Consider the following 10,834-nt stretch of genomic DNA (forward strand, 5'->3'; position numbering starts at 1 on the left):
ACTTAAAATAGGCCCACAGTTAGAATACACACAAGGACAGCTGACAGGCAAAATAACACACAAACATAATGTTGCATGAAATATGTAAACAGGTAATGAGTATATGCCCTCTTTCTACAGATTACATTAAACACTAAAGATGACAGATCTGATTATATCACTGCTCCTGTAAATATATGTAACCACAGCGACAGTTTTACTTTATGTGCCACAGAGTTGGATTTGTGAAATATCTGCAGTATTATATTATAGCACTTAACAAGGTGTCAGGTAGAGAAGAAAAACTAGGTCATTTGTTGAATATCCAGTTAAGTATATTAAATTGCTTTCATTTATACTTTATGTTGTGTCTTAAACTGATTCTGATTATTTTATTTTTCACACTGATTAACATTTCTTTGAGTTTGTTAAGGCTGTGCATTGAAGTAACTGCATTAGCTGATTAGCATCAGCTGCTTCATTCATGCTTTACAATCATTGGCTGATTGATCAGTTGTCTGGCTACAGGCTGACTCTTAACATCCAATTATATTCATGCAGGTGTAAAGTGTGGCCATTATAACCACACACACTCTGCTGATGCACTCATGTCAACACCACAACCTTCTCCCCATGCGTTGGTATTATTGATTTAACTAAAATGTAATGTTTATTATATGTTTATTATCCTCCCATAAGAGTCCTCATTGGTATAAGCGATCAGTTCTTTGACTTGAGTGTCATCTGAAACATTGTTGGAGGTACATCTGAACATTGACACTGCATTTATAATGGTCCGGGCGACTGGTGCTAATATTCATACACTTTGGTGCACTGAGAGCCCACATCCTGGTAATTCGAATCATTTTGTTATTGATTATCTGTGTTTGCATATGTCACCTGATGATGTGTTGACAATTTGATGAGTGTAAATGATGGAGCTAGATGCAAAATGTGTTGTTCATGGCAGAAAACTTTTTTTCTTCATTCAAAGTTTTTCAATATTGATGTGACTCCCAGCAGCCCATGGAAAATATTCTTGTTTTGCAGGTGGATTAGAAAAAAATATTCGTGCTCCAGAAAGGGTGATATTCATTCTTTCAAACTGAGTTTAAAGCCGCACTAGTCAATGTTTTTATGACAATGGATCAAATTACTATGTGCAATTCACAAGGTGTCACAAATCCACACAAAAATCATTTACATTTACTCATACCACTCAATACACTTACTTATCTGACAGACACTTTTTTCCAAAGCCACTTACAGAAGAGGGACAACACTAAAGCGTCAGTGCAGTGGAAGAGCCTGAAGTAAATACTAAGTACTACATCTGTTCAATAAGAGCAAGGAGATCAGGTGAAGAGGAGAACTGAAAGTGTGTAATGAGTGCTAGTTAGGCATGGTAGGGTGTTAGACGGAGAAGGTTCTCTTGGAAGACATGAGTCTTTAAGAGATTTTTGAAGATAGAGAGGGGCGTACGCTCCTGCTGTGATAGCATTTAGTAGCTCATTCCACCATCGGGGAACCACCGACGAGAACACTGGACTGTGACTGCCTTGTGTGCAGGGACTGAAATGCTTGGAGGAACGCAGTGGCTGAGAAGAGTATCAAGAGAGTATCACCTGACTGCAGTTCCCCTCAACTCTACAGAGCTTTTTGTTTTTTAGTGTCTTTCAGTTGATTGTTTTGGTTTTTGTTAGTGAGTAGCTGGTGAACTTAGTGGAGCATTTGGAAGCTAAGGAGCCAGATAATATTCTGTTTGGAGAACAAAACAGAGCTAAAGGGAGCGTGATGAAGGTGATCTCATGTTGCTCCAGGAGTGTTGATGTGTACAGTAAATAGGCAACTGTTTGCTAAATTGATAATGCAGTTGTAGTAAATGCAGTGTCAAGCGGTGACAGTTTTACATAAAAAATGTAAAGGAAAGTTAAGTTTTGATTTTGTATCACAGGACACAAACAGTCTCTGTGGCCTTATTATGTTACAGAACCAAGGAATAAAAGTTAATTTGAGAATGATACGCCACTTTAAAAATGTTCCAAATAGCATATTTAACTGTAAAACACTCCCGGCTCTGAAGAAACAAGGTCAGACCAGGATTACCTCACTTCTCCAGAAGTCTAAAACTTAAACCGTTCCCCACAGGGTAATAAAAGCACACACACACACACACACACACACAGGCACACAGGCATAAACAAACACACAAACCTGACACCCGCGTCCACCAGCCCCATGATGACTGAGACGCATCAGTGAGAATCAAGCGAGGGGGAAATAGGAGAGCGAGGCGGAGAGTGCGGGCGAGGCAGGGAGAAAGCCAGAGAGCGAGGGATGTGACACCAGCGCTGACTGATTGAATTAGAAATAGATCTTCACTTCCCCGTGTAATTGATATGCAGTGATGACACGCTGTGTGCGGCGTGGAGTGCAGGGAGGCACAACTGTGTGTTGTAATTTTATGTGGGTGTAACTGCGTGTGTGCGTCAAATGTGGGTTGCTATTGTCTTATGTGAACGGCTGGTACCACCTGCTCTCTTCATTCGCTCATCATCAGCAACGCTTCAAAAATAAAAATGTAAAGCTGCATGACCTTCAGTCAACCATCCAAACAAGTAAACACAAACAAAAACTGATTAAAAATCACCTGTACGCTCTTCATAAGTATGGTTCACAGGAGTTTTTGAGTGATTGTTTAATAACCATATTTAAAGAAATAGCTTTTGCTCTTTAAGTGCCCTACATTCAGATGTTATGTTCTCAAGCGTTATCTAGCCAACAACAGTGGAAATAATGAGACAGACAGAGAGGGAGACGCAGTGAAGAACAGAAAAATAGACAGAGAGAGAGAGGGAGAGTTGACGGCAGAGATAGACAAGGGAAAAAAAATCAACTAATTGACGGAAAGATCCCTGGCCGGTCTCCAGTTTGACCACAGGGCTGTTCCCGGCCACCAGAGAGCACAGAGAGAGAGAGAGACGGAGAGAGAGGTTTTGTTGTGTTGTTACAGTATACTACGTAGTGAGTCACGCTAACAAGGCATTGGATGGGATAGGGAATACTGGATATGGAAGAGATGGTTTGGCTTATTTGTTAATTTTGTCAGGTGAAAACTGCTGAACGTCTCAAAGAGTTCCGTGATTCCACTTTTGTATCCAAAGTGAATAAAATCACAAGTTATATGAACATGACAGTCATCAGCTTCAAGCGTATGATTTTAGGATGCAGATGGGCTGCTGTTCTGACTGGAGTGAAAAAGCAAGTGTTGCTGACATGCTAACTGTAGCTAATGAGCATGAAACACAAAGTACAGCTAAGGATGAAGCATTTTCACATAAAGTACTAGTTAAACTTTTGACCTGATGACGACATTATTCAAAAAGTTAAAGGACCATCAAAGGGATTTCACCTCCACACCCCGACACCGCCATGAGAGAAGTGAGCGTGAACCAAAACAGTAAAGCTGTGGGCTGGAAAATGACGGCAATCAGCTGAAAGACGCTAAAAAGAGCGGAGAGGAACTGCAGTCAAGTTATAATTCTCTGCGGTTTTGTCAGTATGAGTGTCAAGTTTCACATTATACAAAATAATTGAACCCATTTCGACTATAAATATATTGATTAGTGCATCTTTAATGTTTGGGGAAACATGAGAATCTCACTTAGTAAAAATCTATATGATTTGGGAGCCTGGTCTCTTTTCTCCCTTTTGTGCACAGAGTGTATATTTCCATTTCCAACACATCATGCTCATTTTATGGAGTGTCAGGTCACCAGCCTGTTTTATGTGTAATTCAAGAGGCTTCTTGCCTTACTCACTTTGGTACTATTCATACCAGCGTACTGTAAGAGCAGGAGAGAGGCGATTGAAAGAGAATAAATTCTTCCCTGTATTCTGTATTCTTGAATAAATTCTCTCTGAATGTCCTACATTTTTCCCTGTGTGTGTGTGTGCGTTCATCAGTGTGTGCGTGTTTTTTGATGTGCTATAGTATAGAGGCCTCAGAGGACAGGCACTCATAAAAATTCAAATTTATGTTTATTAAAGAGAAGCGGTGAAGGAAATGGGGACTTACAGTATATGAATGTAATCCACAATGTGTATGTGAAGACAGAAACTGTGAGATTGAGAACAGGAAATGTTTGTGGACCTGTTACTTAGTGCATATTATTTGGTGGTTTACGTGTGTGTGCCCACTACTTCAGTGTGAGTAGCAGCATGTATACTTTGTTTTGCATGTGCATGCTTTCCTGCCAGCATGCGTTTGTTTTTGTTTGTATGTGTGTGCTTGCAAGCTTACTGTGTGTGTGTGTGTGTGTGTGTGTGTGTGTGTGCAGGCAGGCAGCAGAGCACCGCTGGGTGATGGCCTAATTCAGCAGGGCTCAACATCAAAGAGGCTGACTGCTGCAAGGGCTTCAGCCAGCCTTACTCTGACATGACTACTGTCACACAGAGAGAGAGAGATGGAGGGAGCAAGAAAGGAAAAAAGATGCACGGAGGAGGAAGTGGCGTTGGTAACAGGCAGGAAGAAAGAGAGAAAAGTCCTGTGTTGTCAAATGCATACATTAAACAACTCAAACTATAAAGTTGTATCCCTTCTAGTTGTTTAATGCAATGCTCTATGCATTAAACAACTAGAAGGGATATGAGTTTGAGTCCTGCTAGCCACACAGACTAACATGAGTGCACTTATGGAACTGTAGGGCACACTGGATGAACAGCCAAGTGGCGTATATGTCACATCGTTTCATGTAAGTGTGCCAGAGAAGGAGAGGGAAGGAAAAAACAAGCACTGAGAGGGCAGGACAGGTCAGAGGAGAAGTTTACTTTATGACACATGTTGGAAAACTGTCATCTGATTTTACCAGGATATTTTCCATACACATTTTCTATACTGAGCATGTAACAAGGAATACATGTTCCTAAAGCAATGAACCAGCTGGTATGTTAGCCAACGTGCAGATTAAATGATTAAAGCAGAAGCTGCAAAATCATACATGAGTCCTCACTCATTGCATCCGACCAGTACTCGCTGAAAAGTTAGAAAATTACAATTTGAAGCGAGTCTGATTCAATCATTTTATTTTAAATGAATAGTTCAACATTTTAGTTAGTAGGCATATTAGCTTTCTTGCTAAGAGTTAGATTAGGAGATCAATGCAACTTTCATGTCTGTATGCTGAATATGAAGACGCTGCAACCAGCAGCCGGTTAGCTTAGCTTAGCATAAAGAAAAACAGCTAGCCTGGCTCTGTCCGAAAGTACAAAAACCTGTCTACCAGCACTTCTAAAGCTCACTAATTAACACACTTAAATCTGGGCCCCTGTTCCCCGACAGTGATCGACCTTTTAAGTTGAGAGTTTTTCTATGAGTGTTTCTATGCTTGGCCTTCAATTATTCTACATGTGTCTCCCAAAGCAGCTCTTAAGAGCAGGTGTGTGTGCATGTAAGCTGTACAAAAAGTACATTATGTCAAAGCACAAGTGCTGTAATGACACAAAGAAATGTTTTACACTCTATATTATTGTGAATGTCATTCTGTCTTCATTTTTTTTGCTAAGCTAAGCTAGGCAGCTATTGGCTGCAGCTTTATTAGCATACAGATGTGAGAGTGGAATCGATCTTCTCGTCTAACTCTCAGCAGAAAGCCAATAAACTTATTTCCTAAATGTCAAACTGTTCCTTTAAAATAATATGATTTGCAGCGGCAGCTTCACATGCATCAAATGTAACTGATAAACAACATTTTGGCATTAAATATGGCAGTTAATGGGAGACTGTGTACAACTACAAACTGCTGCTCAGCAGATGAATATCTGATTGCACATCTCAAATAGCTATTGTTTAAATGTGTCAAATATGTGTAAAATATGTATTTTCATCTCTTAGCCTTATAGCACCATTAGTCAGTGTGCCTACTGTATGAGCTATAAAAACTGATGACAACACTAGTATCAGTAGTAACACAGCGCCTTTACTACAGGCTTGCGATTTTATGATTTATTTTTATCGTTAGCTGCTGCCACTACAAAATGTAAAGAAAATAGGTGCCTAGGCAGGAATATGTGAGGTAACTGCACACTCTGTGCATGTTAAAGCGTCAGCGGGGGGCATGTGTGTGGCATATGGGCCTCTTTCATTAATAGCTGTCTCAGTGTGCTAGGGTGGAGGAAACACACGCAAACATTTGTTTGAGGTGTTGTGGAGAATAACGTGCTGTAGTCCCTCTAAATCACGCAAACAACACATCCATAGAGTATGAGCAGATGCTGCTTAGTGCAGCTTTCTTCCTGTCCTCTCTCTTCCCTCCTTCTATTCTCTCTCCATGTGTCTTTTTCACTTTATCTCAGCCTTTGTCCCTCTCTGTTGAATTTCTTGTCATATGCCTCTTACTGCTTCGGTAGCTTTGTTCCTTTTTCCCCTCTCTCCATCCTCCTTCCTCTCTCAGTCACCTACTTCTTCCTGTGACTCTTCTTGTCCCACTCGTTTGTTCGCTCTCAGTGAGTATGAGGCAGGCCATCTGTTGTCTTGCAATGAAGCAATAAATGCAACGTGTGGGAAGCACTCATCCACCTTTAATTTTTTAAAGTCTCTCTTTTTCCCTACTTTGACTTTTATTATAGTGGATGCACACGCAATGAGCATGAAGAATGTTCAGTGTATTTTTAAATTACAGTGTTTGTGTACAGGAGATTTTTTGATTTTTTTTGTAACCTTTATTTCTTGCATGCATTCAGACTTCAAGGTTCAGACACAGTTTACAAAGGTGAGAGCCAAGTCCATGGTTAAATGAGAAAAATCAACATGTAGATCATTAAATGGAAGTTTGAGCTAAATGTCATGTTGGTTTTCCATTGGGCAAAAGTTATGGAAAGGACCTGGTACTTTTTTATCACCTCTGCCAAAGTTCAAAGCGAGCTGAGTCGACATCAAAAGGTGATGTGAGCATGTACTACGTCAACTGTACTTTTAGTATGGCAATCTGTCGCTACAATAACAATGCTGCATGAAGGGGCTAACATCTTCAGGGGAAAATAAGTTATTGGTACCAAAAGTAAGTAAAGGTAAGTTGAGTAGTGTAAAATGAAGCACATTAAATTGTTTCAATAAATCTTTTACTTTTGTAAAAAAAAACAAAAAACTGTAGGACTACTGTAGCTCCTTTCATAGCAAACTGAAACTCCTGTAGTTAGTTCTGCAGTAACTTTACTTTGGAACAACTAACAACTTTTAATTTTAACTGCTAACTAGTGCCAGTAAGTTACTTTAATGATACATTTTGAAAAGTGTTTGAGAGACAAAAGTAGAGGTGTTTTGCATTTGTATAAAAAATATTTGTAGTTGCATTTTAATTGGAAAATTGTCTGGATTATTATTATTACATTACAACCGTGATTGTATGGTTGTATTTAACTTTGTAATCACCCTTGCTTGCCTGCTCATTCCACACTTAAACACTTTCCTTCTCTATTTTCTCTCTTGCTTGTGTGTGTCAAATGGAGTCATTTCAGTACACTGATTCCAATGTGGAAGTCCTTCCCTCCCTTCTTTTTCCTGCTCACACACTCTATTTGCAGGGTAAACGAGGGCTTATCCCAGGATGACACCATTATTTTATGCCTTTAGCCCACACGCTGAATGCATTGAACTTTGGCTGCCTGTCTGCTCAGCACTTTACATAATGCATCGGACCGCTATACATCTACACACACATACACACACACACAGATATACATGGACACACACATGCACACAGGACTGGTAATAAAATGGGGATGGACCCAGCCTTTTTGCTTATAAAACTTTCACAGTGGAGAGGTGGTTGGGGAGGGCACGTGGAAGAGAGTGGAAGTGAAACAGGCTAATTAAGGGAGGTAGAAAAGTGAAGGAAGGAAATGAAATGAAGAATATTATCATGACAATGTAACAAACGTGATGAGCACAAACTGAATTAAGATAACTGTTTCTGGGCATTCTGTAAACACCTTTAAACCACTCCTAAAAACAATCACTGCTTTCTATCACTTCTGCTTATCTAATTTTTTTTATTGTTTAAAGGTCCCATATTGTAGAAATCCATGTCCGTGTCTTTTTTTATTATAAAGCAGGCCTGGGTTCTATATTAATACTGTGAAAGTATCACAGCACTCAGTCCATGGAGAAATGCACACAGCCCATATCAGAAAGTATACCTTAAAATGAGCTGTCAGGACTTCCGAAACGTTGTGATGTCATTGCTCTCAGCCACACCCCAAGCCCTGCCAACCTGGACCAAGGTTTGGTTTCTCTGAGTGTTTACCTGAAATCTACTATATTTGTATTTGATCACTCATAAAACAGTGAACCAATCAGAAGAGAGACTCACAGATTCTTGTGCGTACTATGAAATATAATCCTGCTGGCACCACTGTGTAGAGACCATCTGGATACATCATGTTTTTCCAACACTTACATGTTGATAGTCTCATCAGAAAAGTAACATGATGCACAAGGTTTAGTGCCATGTGAACAGCAAAATCAATGAAATAATTCCAGTATTATTAAACTATTAAAAAAACCTAAGCTATTGTGTACCTATAAAAACAATATGCTAACACAGTACATGACACAGAGCAACGTTAGCATTCTTTTGCAGTTGAGTTTCTTGTCATCTTATAAATTTAAGTCCTATATTCTTTCTCCTGTTAGTCTGTTTTGGTCTCCACCAACTTCTTCCAGCTAGCTGCTTACTCTGTCTATCTGCGATTTGCTACTGAGCAGATATCTTACAGTAGCTTTATCGGAGTGCTTTTGATTAATTTTTTTACTCAAAACAATTTGCTGTCGTGGCGGTAAACAAGGTTAATAAGAGCGATAAACCAGAACAGTTGAGTAAAAATGAAAAATTAAGCACTAAAATGAAAACAAGAAAGGTGAAAGATACAAAAATGCTCCCCAGAGCTGAGGGGAACTGCAGAGTCACATGATAACTCTCATTAGACTCAGATAGATGTTAGATTTTAGTTGGAAATGAAAACCAAGCTAACGTCAAACAACAATGTTGGCTAACTGACACTGTGACATTTATCTGATGTTGGGTTTTGGTCACCATACCTCACAACTAGAATGTCTGTATTTCATATGTCAAGATGGAAAGTGGTATAAGACATTTGGAAAACAGTGGATTTTGGTTACTGAACAACAGACAACAACTTAAACCCAACAAAATATCAACATTAGCTGTCATCAGCACGTCAAATTAATGTTGGTATTAGACAACACAGAATTTTCATCACCTGACATCACACTACATTCAACCAAATGACAACTGACAGCTTCTGACTAATAAGATTGGTCAGAACCAAAATGGTAAATTAAAATGAATTCAGTGAGCAGCAAGATGCTAAAATACTGAGCAGAGCAGAGGGAAACTGTCTGGTGATGATTTTCTGTATCTTTATCACTAGGAGTTGATTGATTAGTTAATTGATTAGTTCAGCTTTAAATACATTGTCGAAGGAAAAACAAAAAGGAAAAACGAAAACTCAGTAGAAAAGTCAGATTACTGTAGGCCTTGTAAACAAAATTAATGATATGCCACTAAAATGGGAGCAGAAGATGAAAAGACAGAGCTGATGGAGTTTAGTGACGGGGGGATGGAGTGAGAGATGAACAGATGGAAGACAGATAAAGGAAGGAAAAAGCGACCAAACAGCAGTTGAGAATGTCCCTGTTGGTTCGCATCTTTCCCAGAATGTAGCGCAGTTGTTTTCAGCACCATGGACCGAGCCATTAGCCATAATTCAGTTATCCAACCCATCGTTCTTCAGACTTCATTGGACACTTTTGACTGTAAAGGCCGACACAAAACATGGGAGGAGACTCTTATTCCCTTGTAATCATCCTCTTCATTATTAACATTTGATGTAACAGTTTGCACACTTCTCTTGCTTCTGTCCTTTCTATTCCTTCATCCCTTCTTGTTTTCTGGGAACACAGTCGGAGCACAGCACTCTAGATTTCATATATCCAGTGTGGCTGGTTAACCTGTCAGTCATATCCTCAAAATTGTGCAATTGGTCATAACATTGTATACACAAACCAACCAACACTTTCTGTAGTTGTACTCATACCGTCTGTTTGGATGATTAGCTGTGCTTGTCAGTGCATGCGTGCATGAAGGTGTGTGCATTTTTTGTGCTTGCATGTGTGTGTTATGTAACAGTGGAGCAAACAGTGTGAGTGAATGTCTTTATTCCATTACTTCTTTTTCATTATCTACAAAGAGCTGCTTTAACTCTGACAGGCTTCTGGAGTCCCATTGGCCCCTCTCAAAGTCACCATGACTCATTCTCCCTCTTCCTCCTCCCCATTTTTCTCCCTCTAATTGTTCCTCAAGGAACAACAAAGCAAACCCCTGGCCAGCACTTCTTAACTTCTGAGGATTCAATTATTCAAATGAGGAAATTGTACCGTCATCTTAAACTCACTCACAAACCCACAAACATTTACTGATGTTTTCTGGGTCTGTATATTTTTCTTTCTTTATATTTGCGTTTGTGAGAAATCTTGTAAATCTTTGTGTGTGCGTCACATCTATTACCTGTGAATAAGCGCCCCAGTACACGGTGCACCTTGTGTGTCTGAAAGTAAATGTGTGTTGCATAACCATCTCCAGCTCCCTCTAACAGCTGCAGAAATTTGGAGAGGTAAAGAAAGCCTTGTTATGCAACAGGACCCAATTTGGATCTAATACCTTCAACTAATTTGCTTGAGTGAACCATGAAAAAAATAAATAAAACGATTGCCTCAGACTTCAGATCAGGGTTTGGAACATAACAGAGGGTCCTTTGTATCTAACTAATTGGTGGC

The sequence above is a fragment of the Trachinotus anak genome, unplaced genomic scaffold, assembly GCF_046630095.1.
Source record: "Trachinotus anak isolate AG129_WGS33_773 ecotype Australia unplaced genomic scaffold, CSIRO_AGI_Tana_v1 ptg000003l, whole genome shotgun sequence".
NCBI lineage: Eukaryota > Metazoa > Chordata > Actinopteri > Carangiformes > Carangidae > Trachinotus > Trachinotus anak.